This window comes from Prunus avium, chromosome 8 (genome assembly GCF_965620075.1).
Source record: "Prunus avium chromosome 8, drPruAviu1.hap1.1, whole genome shotgun sequence".
Classification (NCBI taxonomy): Eukaryota; Viridiplantae; Streptophyta; class Magnoliopsida; order Rosales; family Rosaceae; genus Prunus; species Prunus avium.
This window is the reverse complement of record NC_142291.1, coordinates 21,823,079-21,831,315: the sequence shown is the minus strand read 5'-3', so window position 1 is coordinate 21,831,315 and position 8,237 is coordinate 21,823,079.

Here is an 8,237-nt window from a genome sequence, read left to right as displayed (position 1 = left end):
AACTCAAGTAGATAAGTTCCCAAGTTCAATTAGATTAACGGATTGATTCTAGCTAATGTATGATTAAGCCATGGTGTGTGGTCATAACCTTGTGTTCCTAATTCCCTAATTTGATCATTTGTTGTCTAACCTAAAATTAAGCATTAGGAACCCATTAAGCATAGAAGAACAATTTAAACAACCAAGCATGTATCTAATCCCTGTTGTCGAATGTCCATACATACTCTTCCTATTCATAGTTCAATTCGAATTAAAGTATGGTGTCTACTCTTAATTCAAACCAAGATAGCTAACATGCAAGCCTAAATGGTGATCAATCATTCAAACTAGCATATTAACTTATAAGCATAATGAATAAGAACAAAAATCATAATTGAAACTTGGAAACTAATCAAACTTGAAACTAAAGAAAAGAATTTACATAACAATGAAAATTAAAGTAGAACTTGGAAAGACTTAAAGGAAAATTTCAGCACAAAGATCTCATTATAACAATTGAAAACTAGAAAGAGAAACTAAGAGAATTTGAGGGAGAGAAGGGAAGGGAGCTCTAGAGAAGTGTTTGAGAGCTCCCCCCCTTGGGGTGTGTTTACAAGCTTGGGAAACCTCACTATATATAGGCCTAAGGAAGCTGAAAATCTGAATTAAGTATGGCTAATGCATACAACACTTGTTTTATAAAATCTGAAATGGTTGATGCACTTCACTAATGCATACAACACTTCCATTATAAAATCTGAAATGGTTGATGCACTTCACTAATAAATCCCACCAGCAGCCCTAGCTCATCGTCATGTCACCATGACCAAGCTTCCAACCAGAAATGATAGCTCATACCTAGCTCACCATGACCAAGCATCCAACCAGCACATGCTGAGGTCAGCATGACCAGCAACTTCAAGGGCTTACAACTTGGGCTTCTCTTAATCAAATTAGGACTTTAAGCACTCTAAATTGAAGTTCAGAATGTCTTCTTTCCAGCCATATGTTATTTGGGCCAATCCAAGGTCGGAGGAAGAAGTTAAGGCCAAAACAAATTGCTAACTCATTTTCCGCGCTGATAAGATCCATCCTGAGCATGGTTCTGTGTTTGCTAGGTAACGGACTCCAGATTTATCCAATGGGGCTGAATTTTGGATATGTTATAGTACACACCAATTGGAACAACTTTCATGAAGAATGCTGCCTCATCCGAGCTGTGTAGGTTGCTGAAACAAAGCTTGCAATATGACCTACGGAACTGGACTGGCAGGGGGCTGTAGCCAAAATGAGTTTGTCTTTAAGCTCTTCATCCATTCATCCAAATTAGGCCTTAACATGCTTGAATTGCATGAATTATGCTCTCTAAAGCCATCATTATTACCTAAAGCTCAATGAACTGAAAGATAAACACAAAAAGGATTAAAAGCACAAGTTTAACTCAAAAACATAACCAAATCATAAGCTAGAAGGGTACAAAATGATATACAATTATGAACCGATCAGTCATCTATTCAAATGTAAACATGTACTGATAAATTTCCTTCCTTATATATATATATATATATCATGTTTTAGGCCGATACCAACATAGTGAGGTTGGACTATTCAGCTTCCTTTATTTCTTGTCTTTCACTTTCCTATGTTGGTTTTAATATTGATGTGTGATTCATTCGTTATGTAATGATGTTGGATGGCATCCATTAATTATATTCATTTGCAAGCTGCAACACATGTATTATTTTAACCACCATCTGCTTTGGTCACGCAGAAATTATAAATCTGTCAAGCACTTTGTTCTTCCAAGACGATGAGTACATTCCTCTACACCTCAAGCCTCAAGGAGCATGGGACTTATGTTCCTGTACCATCAGACAAATCTCTCTGTAATGCTAAACTTGTGGGCACTTAGCTCCCACACCACAAGCCAACTTATGATTCCCCATGCCAAGCTCATATAGTTTATGTATCAACTCATGCATCCATCGCTGGAAGAGCCGCCGGAAGAGTGGCTGGAGGAAGAACAAGGTCAAGCTTGTCGTAGAAATCCAAGCACCATCGCTGGAAGAGCCGCTGCCAGAAGCACACCAAACATTGGATGAGGATGACAAATCATCTAGTTACTACAGTTCATGCAAAAGAAAAGATAGAGAGACGTACCCACCACTGCCGTGCAAAGATGAAGAATTCCATGCCATTCTTGATACAATGTTTGTTCGTAGTGCAATCAAACCCCTCAGGCCCTACAAAGTCCCTACCAAAGAGGAAAATGGTGATCCTTGGTACTGCCGTTATCATTAGTTTGTGGGTCATCCAACCACTGCTTGTCAAACTTTGAGGAAGATCTTGCATGCCGAGATACGTGACGGAACTCTTGAGCTACTCTTTAAAAGGCAAGCTATTGATGAGGATCCCTTGCCAAAACGAAGGGGAAAGGAGATGGTTGCTGTCATTACATGCTTTGATGACTTGCTCGACGACGACGTATTGTGCCACCCGTGGAAGAATGACTCAAAACCATCGAAGGCTATTCGGGAGCCTTGCCGAAACATGGAGAAAGCCTACTAGCATAAATATTCGAAATCCTCGAGCTATAACACCCATGGCCACTTCCTGCTGGATAGGAGATGGTTCCAGCAGCAACGAAGTATTCACATCAGACATGCTGGAAGAACGCCACTTGGGGGCTTCATGTGGTGAGCAAGATTATCAAGAGACAGCTGCCGTAACCTCTCATAACCTCACAGAGGTTGAAGAAAGTGTAATGGGTTGTGAGCCGCAAATCACTCTTTGATTAGTTGGGTTATGATCCGCATGCTGTAAAGCAACAACTGTGGCTCTGTTGAATATCTCCGCAGAGCATGGCAACCTAGTACAACACATGCCAAATACACGCCAAGCCAAGCCACAAGCTTTCATGCTACTACAAGTCATGCACACTCCTTGGCCCTTTCATACTTGAGGGCTTAATTTGATTGGAGTATTCATCAATGCAAAATGGCTCAAAGTCTTACCACTGCTGAGTTACTTTTGCACATATCCTTTTGTTTTGGCTTTTCAAATTTATTTCAAAAATGAACTCCTTTTGTGTTTTCACCATATGCTTTCACAACTTTTGTAGAATACACCACCATTATGGCATGCCAAGGTGCAAGATGATATTCGCAATGAGAACAAATTATTTTGGAAAAAGAAAAAAGCCTGTAGAATTCTTTCCTTGCAAAGCCTGTAGTATTTTGCAACTTTTGCAAACCATGTTCTTTGAAAAAAACAAAATACACAAGCAAACTTTTCTTTAAAAAACTAAGCCTCTCAGCAGTAATTATACCAAGCAAAGCCACTTAGATGGGATCCCAAGCTGTTAACAAACACCATGCACAAGCAATATCATGTGTCAAGCTTTTAAAAAAAAAAAAAAAAAAAAAAAAAAAGGGGGAAGGTCATGCTATCAAGGAAAATCATTCCAGCCCTTACAATATTTGAGGAGAGTGTATGTGTTGGGGTGTTGTGAAAGAAAAATCAGATCACATAAGGAAGGCCTTGTGGAGAAAGAAAAAAGAGAAAAAGAAAGAGGCATAGAGGCAATGGGGCAAACACTTTTGTGATCCTGTAAAGAAATTGGCAGCATGTGTCTTACACCTACCACAATCCAACCTGTTAAAATCTCAAGCAGCTCATGCATTCCATCATTTACAATCAGGCGAAGTGTACAAAACAAGCTGGAAATCATTATCTCAATGCATTCCAAAACCCAACAATTCATGCATTTCATTATTTCCAACCAAGCAAAGTGTACAAGACAAGCCGAAGCTTAATATCTCAAGCATGCTAAATCAAAAAATTATGGCAGAAAGTATGCAACAAAGCTGTGTTTCAAGGTTCCAACAACATGAGCTTTAGGTTCTCCAAAAAAAAAAGGGGGACAACTCAAGCCCAAATGCAGTCAACTGTGCTGAAGAGCGATACACCCAGAAGTTTCAAAAGAAAAAGCTACTACACATCGAGCCAGCCAGCCCCTCACAACAAAGAAATGCGACCTGCGAGGTGAAATAAAGACAGGTGTCAGAGAAGGATGGTGCTGGAAGATATAGCCTTGCTAAAAAAAAAATTATGCATATCACGGTGCAAAGAAAGAGAATCGGGTACCTCAACTGGATCACAGCGCATTACTAAAGCAAAATAGAAGAAGCGCGGAGAGATGATCCTTTCAATATTTCTACCACGCACCAAGTGCCATTATCGGTAGCTCATTTGTCAAAGAGAAGGTTTCGCAGCTTACGGCACTGGCTCTCCAATTAGTGTTCCTTCAAGCTCAACGCATTGACAACGACTCTTGCTTTAAGGGATCGAGCATGCATCTTTATGCTACAAGCAACTCATGCTCTAAAAACAGCATGTGCTATAGCTTCTTCTAAGTATCCAGCGGGAAGTCCACGCAAGGTCCTAATAAGACACATGCTCAAACCCTTCTAGCACATTACTGTAGGGTCAAAAGCGATGTTTTCTTGGCAACCTTCAATCATTCGCAAAATATCTTCAATAGTTGGGTTTGCCCACTCACGATTGAAGCACTTTGACGAGCCCTTAGTGACGAGCCCTTAGGGAAGCTGCCGGAAACATGCATTTCTTCTATACAGCACCTGGAAATGAGAGTGGCCTCCAAAGCCTACCCAGTGTCTATGATCAAGTCTTGGCAAGTGTTTCTAAGCAATGAAGTCTCTTCTTAAACCCATCGTGCAAGGGGAAATAGACCATCACTCATCACAGAGGTCATTATGGCTTATTATGTGAATCCCTGCAAGAATTGCCAACAAAGAAGGGCAAAGTATAAAGCTAGTTCTCTGTGTTAAAGCCAAGCAATCTTCACACTAGCATGCAAGCCATATGAACTTTACATGCCAAGCAAAGCAAATTATCTCATGCCAAGCGAAATGCATAAACAAAAAAATATTTTCGAAGCATCAAGCAATCTATTACTCAAGCTCATGACAAGCAAAGTACTCATTCCATGCTCAATCAATCATTCCAGCAGACCCTTTTTCACAAACAAGTGTTACAAACTGAGCACTATTTACCTCCTAACCTTTTTCAGAAAAAAAATAAAAATAAATTACCTATGAGTTACACAGCCTCCTTGTAGACCCATCATACACATGTTTGTGTCTATCCCTATAAAGCCAAAAAAATAAACAATTATCCATGACCAAGCTCTAAGAAAAGAAACCAATGGTGCTTTCCTCAAGCTCTCAACAGTCTCTAATCCTATGTATTAATCATGCATGCGATTACAAGCATGCGCTCGTGATGCAAATAGTTCAACAACAATCAAAAAAGGGGCCAAGAACGTAGCACACGCAAAATATACGCCAAGCACAACAAGCCAAGCTCACGCCAAATGGAACGGTTAAGTAAATGTCCAAGCAGCATGCAATTTATTACTCAAGCCGTTGGCAGGCAAAATTCTCAAGCAATTCCCATGGCAAGCAAAATTCTCTCTCAAAAATGCAAAAAAAATTTCAAGCATTGCAAAACATGCTTTCTATCAAATTCTATTTTCCAACGACATAGGAGAGAGCCCAAAATTAATCAAGTATTCACAAGAAGGAGGAGCCTAGGCCAAACACCAGTCTATGTCTATTCCTATAAAGCCAAAGAAAGACTCACGATTCCAGCAAAGGAGCAGAACTATTTACCGAGAAATCGAGATAGAAATTCAAATTGCCAAATTGTGAAATTGGTACACTCAAAGCTTCCAGCAGCAGGGAATACAACGCAGGCTTCCGGCATCTTCCCTGTGCCAGGGACGTATACACCTACATAGAAAAGGCACATCGTGCATAGTTCAGCCTTTTCACCAGCACAAAGAGGGCCAACACATGATAAAAATGGGGAAGGAAAATGGAGAAAAGGAAAAGATCCAATCCATACCAGTGATTTCTTCTCGCAAATTTTGGCACTCTTCCAGCAAGCTCACGAAAGGAAGAAATCGAAAAAAAGAGAACCCCCAAAACTGACGCGAGCCCTTCCTTGCTGACGATTACTCCAACAAGAGATGGATGGGTTAAAAAGAGTGGGTGTTTGGCTGCCAAAACAAAGAGCAAAACTCATGGGCATGAAGAACCCAACGAACCCCTCAATTGATTCAAGAAATTACAAGAGAAAAAGGCATACCTTGTTTCACGAAGGAATTCCCCTCAAATGACGGGCTCAGATGCACCAAGAAAGAAGGAATTGGGAATTTTGGAAGAAAAGTCTGCACAGAGACTATCTCTTCCAACAACGGCAAGTGGGTTTCTTCGCGCGGGGAATGACGGAGTCGAGTTTGGCTTGAGCTCTTTTCCAACGGCTGTAGAAGGGCGGCTCTCCTCGATCTCACTCTCTCTCTCGCTTTGAGTTCGCTGGAGAAAGGAAAAGAAAAGAAGAAGAAAGTAGTAGAGAGATGGATTTACTCTGGTGCACATAAAGAGGAAGGAAAAGAGGAAAATAATAATAAACGAAAAGAAGATGGAGGAAGTTATTATCTGGGACATTGCAAGTAATTGCTGGAAGCCCATCGTGATGCATGCGGGAAGAGAGAAGGGTCACATCACCACTGTGACTTGATTTTTGGGTCGAGTTTAATTATTCGGCCCATTCCAGCACCTATCCATGGCCCTAATAATTAAGGGAGCTAATGTTGAGGCCCAAAAAATCAAGGGTTGGGCCCAAATAAATTCCTGGCCCAGTGCGATACCTTATTAAGAAGAAACCCGATTCGGAGCATGCAGAATTCGTCATGCACGCTTTCACGAGCCACGATCACGTGCCATGCCAAATAAATATGCAATTTATCACTCTAGGAATTAAAATGAGCCTATAAAAGGCATTGGCTCTACAAGCTCATGCTAATTATTTTGTCAAGCATTATGTCTCTTTTCAAAGATGAAAAAATTCAAGCACGCCAAGCGACATGCCATGCCAAGCAGGAAATCATTATTTCACACATAGCCACGCTACAAGCTTAAGTGGGCCCAAGCCACGGAAATGCCCGGGGCTTGCTTGAGTGGGTTGTGGTATGGATGGTAACGAGCTTTCATGGGGCCCATTGATGAGCCAAGAAATGGAAGTTTTGGGCTGCTTGGGAGCCCCAAAACTCAAGCCCATTTCTTGAGCCCAAACACATGGGTTAGCATGAGATAGGAGAGAAAAGTGATCCAATGCCTTAGGAGAACATCCCATAGGCTGCTGTAGCATTTAGGAAAATCCATGATAATTAGGATGCCCAAAAACGCATAAGCCACTTCCAGCAGCTGGACGAAAGCATGTGGGCCGCTGGAAAGGGGAGCACCAGTAACCCCAATATTATGCACAAAGCCCAGCCCAGCATTTTATAAGAAATTCAGCATCGAGCTCCACCCTTAGCAGAACCCCAAGACGGTCAAACAAGGAGCCATGGTAGGAACCAATAGAAATCCGTGCGTGAAGGACAAATACCCATCGGACAAAGAACTCCCTCCATCTCTCTTTTCCTCTGCAAGCTCCATCTTGAAAACCCACAAGGAAAGCAGGTGGCGCCTCACCCTTATGGGGGAGGTCCAGCTGCGTCAAAACCTTGGAACCACAAAGTGCTCCTTACCCATGCACCTTGGATAGGAAAATTGCATCAAATAGGATCAAGTGGGAAGAAGCAACGAAAAAGGGAGGAGGAGGTTAGATAAAATTAGGGTTCTTTGTGGCTATAAAAGAGGGCCTTAGCTACCCAGAAAACCAACCCATTCTTCAGAGAGCAAGCTTCCTCTCTCACCTGCAAACCCAGTTTCAGAGCTTGGCCAAGCTTTGTCAGGCAACCTGAAATTTACTCAAGCCACCCAATCCTCTTCCTCCGTGGTCGTCTTCTTTTCCTGAGAGAAAAAACCTTCCTAATCTTCCTCTGCCCTAGTCTTAATTTCTGTCCTCTGTAAGAAACTCATGCTTTTCTCTCTCTCAAATTGCTAAACTTGTGAAAGCTTAGCTCCCATGCCACAAGCTCCACATGCCAAGCCATTCCATTGCTAATTTGTCACGTTTATTTGGTTCATTGGTGAAGGGAACCAAGGTGTTTTCAAAGGGTTTTCACAAACCCTTTCAAAACTCTCTTGGAGACTGGTCTTCGAACTCAGAAACAGGGGCAACCTCCTCAGCTCATCCTTTACAGCAGCCCAAGCCCATTCGTCTGGCTGCTGGAAGAAAAAGAACCCAACAGGTATATTCCATACTTCTAGCGATTGGATTTCACTCAA